This window comes from Athalia rosae, chromosome 7 (genome assembly GCF_917208135.1).
Source record: "Athalia rosae chromosome 7, iyAthRosa1.1, whole genome shotgun sequence".
In the NCBI taxonomy this organism is placed as follows: Eukaryota; Metazoa; Arthropoda; class Insecta; order Hymenoptera; family Athaliidae; genus Athalia; species Athalia rosae.
In genome coordinates, this window is record NC_064032.1 from 13,019,974 (window position 1) to 13,033,909 (window position 13,936).

A 13,936-nucleotide genomic window follows, 5' to 3' on the forward strand; every position below is an offset into this window, starting at 1 on the left:
TGTTGAAGATCTTGATACGGCTTACGAATTCCGAACTATATCCGTCGACCGTACCGTCGAAAAAATGATTGAAATTTTTTGCTCCCCAAACCATCGGAGAGGTGGGTATGAATTTTGGAAGAATAAAAAATCGAAGGAAAAACGAAAAAGAAAAAAAAGAGAAACAATTTGACTTGCATCGGAGAAACTCGAAGAGACCCGCTTACAACCTTTCTACAGCAGAGGAGTTGAATCACGTGGGTCAAAGGTCGAGAATGAAGGGCGCGAAGGGTGGATACTATAATAGAGAAGACAGGATAAATGAGAGGCGGGCATGGGGCATCGCCTGCGCAAGGTTTTAGTTATATCTATAGATCCTAGCAACAGACAAGCCACCGGCCAACCCGTACTCCCCTCATCTTACCTCACCTATTATTCTACACCTCGTATACATACACAATATGTATGAATGTTGGATGTAACGTGGGTTTAAGTATATATGTAAATACTCACACATATGTACGCAACGCCCACGCATACCTCCTCAACCTATACCAAAGTATAATGCTTACACCGCGGCTGCTTTTCATCGAGTGCAAGAGGAGAGAAAGGGGCTCTAGGTATATAACGCACACGTATAGGGTATACCTTTAGTTATATATGTACTGAAAACGTCTGCAGCTACTACGTCTAGGCATCTAATTCCTCAGTAAACGGAATGCCTGGAATGTGTTCGCAAGGTCCAGTAAATACCGTCAATATATACATAGAAGTTGTATAGTATATAGGTTTTTATATAAGAAGGTATATGTAATATCTGTAACTGTGTAACGTTCACGTGGGATTTGATCTTTTCTGTATCCCAAATAGAATTGTCCGTTTTTTAGTTTGTTTTTTTTTCTAGGAGCATCAACACCGTCTCAAAACTTTGAGAATTATGATTGAAAGAGATTTTTCTTTTCCCGTTTTTTTTTCTCTGAGAAATTCAAATTCAAAAATTACCTTCAGGAGGACCACCCCTCAGTGTACATATGTATACCGATATAAAATATACAAACTCGAAGAAAAGTAACGTGAGAATAACGACAGCTGTCAGTCTATTTTGTTTATTTTACGCGTTCGTGTTCGTTTTTTACTACTTTATTCTTTCAATATTTTATTCTTCTTTTATACATTCTCAAGTTTTTCAAAAATTCATTTCATCTTATATTCTATCTTCTTTTTTTGACGGGCCTGGCTTTAGAGAAGAAGTAATAAGAAATGAGAAGAAAAAAATTTAGCAGACGCGAAAAACGCGTGGTTTTTATATACTTCAACAATTTCAAACCGCGGCATGTATACGTCCTCCGGCTTTAGGTCTTTCAAACTTATATTTACATGATTCCATATTGAATTCTTTTTCACCCCTCTTCTATTTAATTCCTTCCGATTGTAATTAACTACCAACAAATCTCTAAGTAATCTTTGAACAATTATACTGTCAATTAGACTTAAGATGGTAATTGGTCTAAGGAGTAAAAAAACTTATTTTCTTTCGCATAATTTTTATCCTTTTTTTTCTCTCGTAATCAATAATGACACATAATAAAGACGTTTATCGTTAATAACGTAATTAAAAATTCAGAATCAACCGTCGAAACGATGAATAAATTAAATTAAATTAAATTAACGAAAGTTAAAATAAAATTCCAATATCAATCGATCAGTAATTGAATTTATCAAATTTATTAGACTTGAGCTGTTTCCGAAGCACGTAGTATATGTATGCATTTACGTAGAGACAATATCGGCTTTCAACTGGTTCAGAGAATAAAGCATGGCAACTTTTCATAGCTGTCCCTCGGTATGGCCGAAGTAGCTGTACATTAAATTGCACTTAAGACTAAACGCACACACGTATTATACATATGTACACACTTATGTACATTATGTACAACGAAACATGTATTACACCACCTCGCAAGGGCTATAAGTTTTCGACTTTTTATCGCCTGCTAAACCTTTATCCCCCTCCGGTGTTGTCCGCACCAGGAGTTGTTTTTATTCGACACATGGTTTTCGGAAATGGATAAAAATGGTTTATTATTTTCTATAAAATTATCTGGATTTTTCCGTCCCTTTCTATTTCCGTTCTTTTGTTTCTTCGGTATTTCGTTTTATTAAAATTCAGCCAACCGCGGCAGGGTGAGATTTTGATGCTTCATGTCAGCTATACATGGTAACACATAATATAATAGCTGGGCTAGCGTAACACGAGTCGTTAAATAAACTGATGCCCAAGAGAAATATCCCAAGTACATCACAACTACGTAGGTGATTCGGAAGATATAAGCGCTAACGTTAAAGATCGAGTTAACTAAGCTTAATCCAAGCTTTATGCGACCCTTACACCAGACCATATTATACTTGACTCGTATATAATACCCTCCACTCAAACACTTGTTCACTATTTATACATTTCTTTTTCATCTGACCTCGAAAATTTTAGTGTCACGCTGCTGATGTACAAAGCTCGAATAAACTCGAAGAAAACAAACGATCGAGTTATTACTTTTCGAAATTCGTTCCTTTTCTCTTTTCCCTCCGAAAGAAGTCAGCTAAACAGGGATGAGTGCACTTTTCTCGATCAGTTTAGTATACGCCGCAGTTCGCCAGGTATAACAATATCAGGCAAAAGGTTGCACCTGTCGGGTCCACCTTACGGACGTGGTTTCCTGCATTCCCGCGCTTTACCTTCCATCCTAACATTTTTTTTTTTCCTTCGATTTTTGATTTCTCAGAAATGTTTTTCAGTTTTCAAAAAAAAAAAAAAAAAAAAATGTGCATCAGCTGTACAAAAACGTGAGAACGCAACGCGTGTATGCCACGTTATATTTTTGGCTGTGTTTACGGAGTAGAAAAAATAAAGTTAATCATCGTATCGATATTCATGATTTTTCCCAATTAGTCGCGATCGCAACTGCGGATCATTTATAGTATATCAGATAATGATAACGAATCTAATTATAATCCCAACTAATCACGTGTGAACGTGCATACAATTTTTCATGGATGCAGGGCCCAAAACAAAGGAGAATAATTATGATATATGAAAGAGCGTAGAACGCGTGCAAGGAACAAGCGAATTGGCAAGTGATAAATGGTCGGACTGATATATCCCGGAACTATTCTCTCCTCTTGCAGTACAACACGGTGCATGAGCAGCCATATTTGTTAGCAGCTGACTACCGTAACATATGGTTGAACAATATATTCGATATATCACCCATACGTGTCATAGAAATATACGCCATCATTGTCTGAAAAGTGGAAAGGAACCGAAAAATTAAATTAAATTAGACACAACTCTACCGAATGTTGTATAGAAAAAATATAAGTTTAAGAACAAAGAGAAGAGAACCTACTTGTTTTTTCATCTTATAAAATGAGGAACAAAATTGATACGATGAACGAATATTGAAAATAGATTTAATTCGTTGGACCTGCAGCATCAGGATCAGGGCCGCCATTAGCATATTCAAATATATGTATATATAATCAAACTTGAGGTAGTCGTGACTATGTGCGGTAATTCAAGTTTTTTTTAGTGTCCAGCGTTTTATTCTCTATTTTTTTTTCGTGGTTTTGTTTTTTCGGAAAGTAACAGCTGTGATGGTATACATTTATAATACTATAACAATAATGGCTATGAAGTGGAATTTATTTCTCAACTATGACTTCAACCGTCCGTTCATAATTTAAAAAATTCATATTACAAGTACATAGGTGTGTAGGTATATATTTTTGCCTAAACGGAATGCTGCAGTACGCGTTTATCCTACGGTGAGTTTATGCGAAGTTCAAAACTTCAAGTCTATCTCTAACTTCCTTTCCAAACTTCATTCAACTAAAATAACCAACCCAACTAAACTAGAAACTAATCTGGAACTAACGTGGGGTACGAAATATAGAGGCCCATTTCTTTTTTTTTTTTTTTTTTTGTCACTATTATTTTTGTGTCGAAAAATTCCAGTGATTTTTAAGATATTTGAAAATTGCTCTCGTCCGCGAAATGATCAGTAGATGTCAATTAATCTATGCACGTTGGGTAGATAATTATACGATCCTTGTAAAAGTGGCAAGGAATTTAATAAGAAAAAAAAGTAAAAAAGCGAAAAATTAAGAAAGGTATAAAATAAAAGAGAACAACGCAGGAATTTCACGTATCTTTCCGGTCATTCATAAAGATCCTTGTACAAGGACAATAGGATTCCTGTTTTTTGGCAACCGGTCATTAAAAAAGATCAGGTCACACAGCGGTGAAAAATATCTTCTATATACTGAGTTAGGTATACATATATGTATAAATGTTGCCTAAGAATTCCCAGGACCGCATTTCCATCGAAGCACTATATAGTAATGAACCTTGACAAGGATAAAGGTTTGACAAGGACAAAAGTTCGACTAGGAGAAGATAGTCTATATACATATAGGATCATCGTCTGTCGGAGCAAAGAAAAAAAAAAAAAAAAACATAGATGAACAAAATCAAAGAAAACGTGCGCAAAATTTTCTAAAAAAAGTTTCATTTTACACCACATTGCAGTCTGTGGACATAAATATTGCATTCTGAGGTTTCACTACGCTACCCATAAGCAAACTGCAGTCTGCTAGATGAAATAGAATTGATGATACTGCAGCGGGTTCATTTAACCGTGTAAAATGTACCTTATAATACGCCTGAGGCAATCGCTTCGTTGCTAAAGAAAGAAAAAAAAAAAAAGGTAAAGAAATATATAAAGGAAATACACCTTTTCTCGTTAGGCAAATTTATATATACGTATAATTATCCTTTTATAAACGCGGGGCTCAATATATAACATTGTTTCCCCTAATTACCACCTGTCCTTAAGCCATACACGGATGAACTGCGCTTGGATTTACGATCCCAATAAGTGCGTATATTTATGTAACTCGCAGATTTACCTATTTTCCTTACTTTTTTTTTCTAAATTTGTTTTACTTGCAATGCCTCATTTCATACGCGGACTGTGTAACACGTCTAGTTTTACTCCGAAGGTGCACAGGACATTCTGTCCTGCTAAATGATATGTCTAAAGATATATGTAAGTCACGTATTTCATATGTGTGTGTCATACGTATGAAAGTACATAAAGACGTATACATAGCTATATGCCGATGTATATTTTTTTTTAACCCACACTCGCGGGATAATTTCTGAGGAGTTTGTTCTGAGAACGATAACTTGACGATTATAACGTGGGAAAATCGACTCGCGCGATGCAATGGCAATAGCAATTCTTTCACAGGATATAAACCAGATCTCGACTCCAGCATTCACAAAGTTAGAGACGTAATGAGATAATGTTATTTCAACTTCATCCCCTTAAACTTAGTAATCAATCAATATAAGCCTATAAAATCTAGGGCGTTTAATGCAGCAAATATTGAGAACAGCGAATATAATTGTTATATGTGATGGGAATATGAAAGATCCTAACGCTATAAGTCGTTTAGAGAATAATATATAGCATTGCCAACGATATGCATTGGGGCTGCTGCTGCTGCACGCGTTTTGAATGAAACCTTGATATTGTTCGACCCTCCAATACAATGGGAACCACCATGGGCGGTCCCCGTAGAAAAAAGGAAAAAGGAAAAAAAGGAGACTCAAGGCCACGAGTTACATGTTGGGGTGATGGGAACCCATGAAAACGAAATCAAAAAATTTTACCCACAATGCAATGGCGTGCGGCCGATATGTGTATAGTAAATTACCGTAAGTATATACTGCACGCTTTGGAGAACACCCCTTAGTTTATATACGTATGATGTCAAAAACGAGCAGCTAGCCGCAATAAAAAGAAATTGACGACTCGAACGAAGGGAATTTTTTGAAAAATCTGTACCACTGTATGTCGAAACTTATTAGATACGAGATAAAAAGAAAATCTTGGCAGAATCAACGACGGTCTGAAATCAGGTCGAGTGTCCAATTGAATCGACTTTAGATCAGGAAATTAAATATCTTAATGCGAAAAAAATCGAACCCCTCACGCGTTCCCACTCGGATTGTTCGATTTGACCTAGAAAATATCGCAAAAACACCATTATTCCCATTCCTTCTCCAACACTTTAATACGACGACGACCACGACGACGACGGCGACGGCGACGTCGCGTCTTGCGGTCTGCAGATTTTACATAACTCTATACCTACACGTACAAACCATGCCAAGAGGAACGAGAATTCTAAAAAAAAATCGAGATTTATAAAAATATGATAAAAAGCAAGATTGCGATAACAAACACAAATCTTTCTTTCCCGGTTCAGTTACAAAGAAAATTTCCCTCTCAAAAACGAAGAACAATAAATAATATATCGGTGATTTTATCCCGTCGTATTTTACACTAATGAATCAAATTCTTTGATCTTCATGTCATTTATAAAATCAAATTAAATTCTAAGATCAGACGACCTAATCTGTGATCCGCGAGTCGCGTCATGAACATGAAAAACGAGTCGCAGACAGCAAAAAAAAAGAAGGAAAGAGCGAATGTGAACCAGTTTCTTTTTACGTTTTTTCTGACCAAGTTCTCACAATTCTCGATATCTATGAATGTACTTACGATGACTGAAAATCACGGTAATTATCAATTATACGGAAATTAATTATCACACGCCTATTTGAAAACGCGTGGTACTTTGTTGTAACAAAGGGGGGTAGGGAGGAGTGAAAATCGATACGAGTCGAGATATGCATACACGTATACATACACGTATGTATGTACGTGGTACATACAAATAATGGTCAAACGAAGGACTGACTGGATTCGTATGTGCACCCATACCTATGTGCAGGGAAACTGAATACATAGGGTACATAAGGGATATGTACATAAAGATACGTCGGTATTACGTATATATGTACAGAAATTTTTGTCGTTAAATTGCAGGGAGACAGACAACCGGACACAACGTAGATAGCCAGAACAAATTAAAAGCGAAACTCTCTGGAGTATCATCATTCATTAGTCGATCCATTCGCGTGCCTATATATCTATATGTTCTAGATACATACATAGGTGTGTACATAACATACGCGTATATAATCCTAGGTGCAACCCTAAACGCGTTCTTTGTCCCCAGGTGCCTTTATACAACCCTAGCTATCTGTTTATGATTAGGAAAAAAAAAGATCAGAATACACGAGAGATAAGAAATTAAGATTTTCTATGTGCTAAAGTCTATAAATTAAAGATCACCTGGTTCAAAAGGTCAAGTAATATACCTCTACGAATGAAATTGCGCAAAACGAAGAGGGGGAAAAAAAAAAGTTTGACGATATAAAAAGATTATGCAGATCTTGGATTTCGCAAAAATGTACAGAAAAGAAAAGAATCGTGTACTCAATATACACATCAAAATTAACGCAATAGTTATTATACCATCTGATGAGACGGTAAAATTTTATTCGTAATTAACATTTTCAGCGACTATTTGTTTGATTTTTTTTATATACTGCTATTGCAATTCTTTTTGCACAATGACCAGTCGATGAAAGGGCAAAAGAAAGAAGAGAAAAACGAGTTCACAAAGTTCATCAGACATCAATAGGCTCTTTAAATGATTTAATTACAACAATCGCAGATTTTGGATAAATGATTCGATTTTTTGGTAATCTAATATTTTTTAGTAAACGGAGAGAATTTAGTTTCATCGGTAGAAAAATAAATTGCACAGAGAACTATATACTATTCTACTTTTATGATCCTTACATAACGTGTATTTTGACTTGCATATCAAATTGATCAGGTAAAAAAAAAAAAAAAACGAATGGGACGATTGAAAAAAGTTGTTTGTGTCAATCACAGTTACACGCTCCAGATTTCGGATTTCTCTTTTTCTTTCTTATTATAAATGCAACCGTGTAATAAAAAATCATAGTTGCTCACCTAATGAATTAACCAGACGAACAACTACAGTGTCGAATATTTGTCGTTTTGTTCGCCCCCCCTTCGAATAGTTGAGACTCCTCTGGCGAATAGATTTATCAACAGCACAAAACAGTAATCACAATTACGCGTTTCACATTAATTATTTTAACGGTTAGATGGTACGTGGAAATCGATCGGTATTGGAATTGAAGATCATCTCTTTCTTATTCACATGGAAAAGAATTCGATAATCAAAAATCACACGTCAATAAGGGTAAAAAAAAAAAAACAACAAAAAAAGGGTTTCAACGTTCAAAAACACTGGTGATCACAGAACTTTGATTGAACCGAACTAAAACACTGCTAAACAAAACGAAGACAATTGTCTGATGTGAAACAAAAAAATTCCAAAACTTGTCTGACACTTTAAAAATGACAAAGATTCTCAGATTTATAAAAACTTTTACAATCGAAGAACGTTCGATAAAATGCTTAGATTTCTCTCGAGCAGATCTAATACAAGGAAACGAAAAATAATGAGAAATTAGGAACGTGCTATTTTCTAAGTGCACGTGGTACCGTCAGTCTCTCAATAATGTCCTGTAGGATCATATGTTATCAGAGCTAGACAGCCTCAAACGACCTCGTCGACGGCCGCAGCGGAACTGAGAAGAAAACAGCTATGCGCTCCATGGTCTTTGGTTCACACCACTTTCCAGCTCACTGACACAAACCCGATTCACGCGCTCCCAGCGTATCAAATGGAAACTAAGTAAGTTGATATGATCTTAATCGGAGTGAGTTGGTACAGGAGAGTGAAGGTGTATTGAATATTACTCACTGTATTGCGATATGGAAACTAACAATGAAAATCGGTATGCGTGAATTCTCGGCATCAAACCTTCAACCCTTTCATCCTTCCTTCCTCTACAGCACAATTTTCAGGAAATTTCACTTGATATAATCCATCTTTATGTAGCACATATTGTGCACGAATTAGCAACGAATTTGATTTAAGCTGGATATAAAATCAGTTAATCAAGGAATTACTAGGCGAATAGGTAGACAATTAGAACGAAAACGCGTTGAGGAAAACATTTATTCGAAACGATAAAATTATTTTACTCTCCAGAAACTGAGGAATGTAAAGTTGAAAGAAAAATAAGAAAAAAAGTCCCAAAGGATGATTTGAAATTTAAAAAGCATACGATAAAAGGAGCATAAAAAAAATCAGTCATTCTCACCGCAAAGCAAAAGGGAAGAAGAGAAGAGAAGCTCGCAATCTAGATTCTACAAATTCTAAAAAGAGCTGATAAAACTGCTTTGTAAATTTTGGCAATCGCGATTCGCGTATACCATATCCCAAATCTGATATCTATATTCCAAGTTATAAACTGAACCCAACCCAACCATGAGGATTTGCACGAACACGGACACAGAGGTATCGCAATATAAGCCAAGTTAAATCGCCGTTGGTTGCGTTTGGTTGGGGGAATGAATCCTTGAGGTCGTTTTCTCCGAGGTTATCAACCCTTCGGTGAAAAGTGTTTGAGAAACAGAATGTGATTCTAAAAGATCCCACGAGACTTTCATTTTTCCTGCAAAAAAATCGGTCCAGTTTTAAAATTTTCTAAAAATTCTACTCCCGATCCTCACGAATATTCCAGAAATCGAGGGGAAATCGAAACGATTTATAATTCCGAGTGGAAGAATATCGTCGAGCTTTTGGGTAAAACTTTCGGTGAACTTCAGCAAATTTTTGTTCTGTACCAATCATCAGATAAGACTCGCATATTATACTTATGCGATATAGATTTCAATAACTCAACATTGTTATAGAGTGTTTTTCAAGAAAAAAGAATTTCCAGGCAAATTCGAACGATGCAACCAGGTCGTCTATCTCTTTAGACGCACGTGTTTCGTAACCATGGCTATTTTCGTATAGGAATATATCTGTGGCTCATAAGCATAACAACGAAACCTGAATTCCGAATCTTTTTGAATTATTATACAGCGATTTTCAGATGAGATGATATTATGATATGTATAAACTTCACGTCACCTATCAACCAAATTCGATGGCTAACGACAAAAAAAGAATCAATATAAATTACTTTCAAATCTCTCGAGCGATCTTCTGTTAATTTTCCGTTCTTGTTTCTTCTCGCCTATAATATAGTGGCGCGATATAAGGGGGCGGAAATGAAAATACTTTCTAATATCCGGTAACACCGAAACGATATTAGGCATACGCGAAATAAGCAACTTAATCTGACGAGTATTTAATTACTTCGTGTATCGCGCGGTCCTATGAAAATTACTGAAATACCTTGAAAATTCACGTCACATGAGTCACGAAATCTATTAAAATCGCATAACTCCATTTTCCAGTTAAAAATTATCAGTTTTTACGGCCTGCATTCCAAAAACACTTTCCTACTTATCTTATATTCTTTTTTCGACAAATTTTACGTTCGTGATAAGAAGTAATTTTTTCCCCATCATTGGCAATAAAACGTAGCCCGTAATGTTTAAAGTCTTGACGGTTAAAGAAAAAAAAATTCAAATCAGATAGTACCAAGAAGATCGAAAAGAGAAATTCTTGCACAATGCACGAAATCTTTCCAGTTATTTTTCATTTAGTTTTTTAAAATTTTTTTTACCTCATACCTATAATACTTCTTCTTTCCAAGAACACATATAGATATATAACATTACCTGAACTTCTTCGTCTGAATGTAAACAACGTCCTCTTGTGCAACGGCAGCGGAATACAACCCTTTTTCTTTCATTTTTCTTGTTTGATTTCTCTCCGCGCATAAAATCTATATTTGCAGAACCATGAAGTCGTCCATCCTCTGCAAAGTCCACATCCCGCGAACGTCCACGTACGTACATATGTAGGCAGAGCCGAACAATGTGACTGCAGTTTATTATAACCAGTTTCCACCGATGTCAGGAGTCTGTTTTTTTCCCTCACCATAAGTTTATCCTGAAAATTTTCAGTATTAGGGTTGTAATTGATCGGAATTTGCTTTTCTATTTATCGATTTGATGATCGATAGAGGTAATATTATGAAAATGTATTAATTTATCAAGGAAAACGGAAAAAAAAAAGGAAAGAAAGTAACCGGCAGATTATTTTTGGTAGTTTGTAAATTCATATTTTGTTTTCGCCCTGCAACGAATGAAAGTGAAAATTTCTGTCCATCTAAGAATGAAATTGACATTTACCTGGAGAAGAGATAAGTATAATTGATTACGATCGAAGAGGGTCCATACATTTGAATCAACTTCCGCTTTCAGATTCGTTTCCATGATAAAAAAAAAGACTGCATACCGTTCTTAATCCCCCTGGGGATACCAGGGTCCCGGATATCGTTTATTTTCGATCAAGGACTGTCGCTCGATCTACGTGTAGATTATTCTCCGTATCGATTCCCTCCTCAAGTCGTTCGCGTCTGAGGACCTGAAATTACACAATTTTTATTTAAAATTTTACAATGACATAATTAAATTCGAGTACACTAAATACAATGAGCAAACGATGAGCTGCCTTATTTAATTATATCACAATCGACAGTCTCAAAGTTTAAAAAGTTTAAAAATTGTTAGCGGCTATGTCTACATAATATCCGGGATAATATCTCGGAGGCTCTTGTCTGCTGGCAAATATCATCCGAGATCTTCCAAAGTGGCACTTTCCGCGCGACGGAGACGTGTATCGCATGGTAGAAAAAAGGGAAAAATAGAAAAGTGATAAATAAGTATACCCATGTCGAAAAAATAAAATAAAAATAGAAATGAAAAAAAGGGAAAAAGATAGAAAACATAAGAAGAAGTGTGTCAAGCGTCCCGCATAGGTATCTGCATGGCACATAGGCGAACGCTTGTTGTCCGTATCTTGCCGTTCTTCAAGGGCCTTCCAACTTTTCAACTGCTATACCTACTTACACTTCGTCATGCATAATGTACAAGACGAAGAACACGGCGACGCGCTTATGTGAACGTAAATAAATTTTGAGCGTGTACAATATTTATATACATACCTGCACATACATTATTCGATGAACCGATTTATTTATACTATAAACCTTTTCCAAAAACCGTACCGGAAGTGATTTCATTCACACTGCACATGAATTTCGAATGAGCTCAGTTTCTCAGGATAATATCGTCGTCGTTCAATATCCAAGAACTTGAAAATCCCTGGAAAAGAAAAAGCTTTTTATTTATCATTGAATTTGTTTTTACTAACATTACGTGTGCATACAAAAAAAAATTAGCACGAATTAAAAATACACAGATTATTTTCTGTGAAACGAATCGAGGTGAAAAATGAAAAAAAAAATTGATTTCCCCACCACTTCTATCTAATCACGAAAAAGGGAAACTGTAGTCCCAAATTTATAAAAATCACCGCACCATTTATAGAAACTAGTTCAACATTTAGAGTTCTTTTTCCGATCTTTTAAATCCTATGGGGGCCCTTTTATGGTGTATAACCTACATAAGTTCGAATTATATATTACAGTAGATCCCATTGAGCCGACAGTTTATAAAGAAATACGAGGGAGTACCTACGTCAGAGTTGCAGAGAATTTTTACAGTGAAATAATATTCGGATCACGTAGCTATCGGTATAGACACAGGTATATAAAGGTATATACGGGTAGGTTTGTTTTATGTGATCCTATCATGACTGTTATGTACAGGAGACTGTATATATATTTTTATAAGTCATACATAAGGGGGCAGGATCAAGACGTGTCTGATATTTCTATATTTTTTCGGACCTTGAGAATAGAGATATGACGAAATAAGATAAAATAATAAAAACAATGTAAATAACAATATGATTTAATAGCAAAGAAGCATTTTTATCGCGTCGAGCGCTTAGTTGATTAATTTCACGAATCCCATTATTCCTCTAATTGTTTCACTGAGGTCAACTATCGGCATGAACTTTTTATAATCCTGGCAAAAGCTGGAAAAGCTTTAGTAGAAGTGAAGTTGATTAGAAAGATGAAAATAATTAACTGAAAAGCTGTTATATTTATTGCAATTAGAATTTTACTACCAGCTCGTATAAAAGTTTACAACTTTATTTCAACTATTTGAAACGCTTTGAACCGAATGCGACATATTTTTATAACCCCTGAGTAATTATTATTGAAAAATTAAAATAATTAATTGAAGAACTTGAAACTTTCAATTGTATGATGTGAAGTCGTAAAAAATTTTTTTTCATCAACTCTACACAGGTTTGCTTCAGGTATCAAAAGATATGCATGAAAAAGTTCGCCATAAAATAAGAACAAAAATAAAAATGAAAATGAAAATACAAGTCAAAGGCAGCAAAGAAAATCTAAAAAGGTAAAAGGTCCGTCTGCTCAAAGGACAAGAAAGTAAAAAAGATAAGAGAAAAGAGAGTGTAATGATCCTGTCCCTTGATCTTTGAAGTTATCACCTTGATTTTTTTCAAAACTTCAGATTTTTCTCGAAATCAACAATGAGATTCGCGTTGTTCGTTGTTCTGCAGGGTAGCTATGGGGCTCGGTGGTTGCAGACGGAGTTTTGGAATAGCTGTGTATAAGTATACATAGAGTACATACCTATATACAGTACCAGTTCGTTGTCTGAGAGAAAACTATCCGTTCTTTTTTTCGTCTTCTTCTTATCTTTTCCTCCTTTTGTTTTTATTCCTAGACAGCTTGGCTTCTTCCAGTCGACCCTTCTAGACGTTTAAATGCTGAATCAGCTGACAAGCGATCGTTTGCAGACCACCTGGAGTTTCTGACGTCGACCTACAAGGTACAGCTTCTACATATGTATATTTCAATCTCTAGGAAAACAAAAAATCAATCAAACTAAATTGTCCTCACAGATCTAGATTATCAAAAATATATGGTGCTTTATTTCGATTATTTTCTAGCCCTGCAAGAATCCAGAAAAAAAAATTGAATGTAAAAGAAAAAAATGGACGAATAAAATGGAATGTGAAAGAAAGAATATGCAGA

At 35.4% G+C, this 13,936-nt stretch overlaps 1 protein-coding gene across 4 annotated transcripts in view; it reads right to left on the reverse strand.

Moving 5' to 3' along the window:
• LOC105688093 (extracellular sulfatase SULF-1 homolog) overlaps window positions 1–13,936 on the reverse strand; it is a 47,550-nt gene that overhangs the window by 28,286 nt on the left and 5,328 nt on the right. For 2 of the 4 annotated variants that reach the window (XM_048659155.1, XM_048659153.1), the window contains exons 8-11: window positions 13,532–13,723; window positions 11,966–12,125; window positions 11,151–11,385; window positions 10,635–10,908 (exon numbers count right to left, since the gene is read on the reverse strand). The gene's annotated coding sequence lies outside the window, so the exon portion shown is untranslated. Of the gene's footprint in view, window positions 1–7,934; window positions 8,599–10,634; window positions 10,909–11,150; window positions 11,386–11,965; window positions 12,126–13,531; window positions 13,724–13,936 lie in introns of those variants that run through there. The other 2 variants (XM_048659154.1, XM_012404137.4) reach the window with 2 other exon arrangements.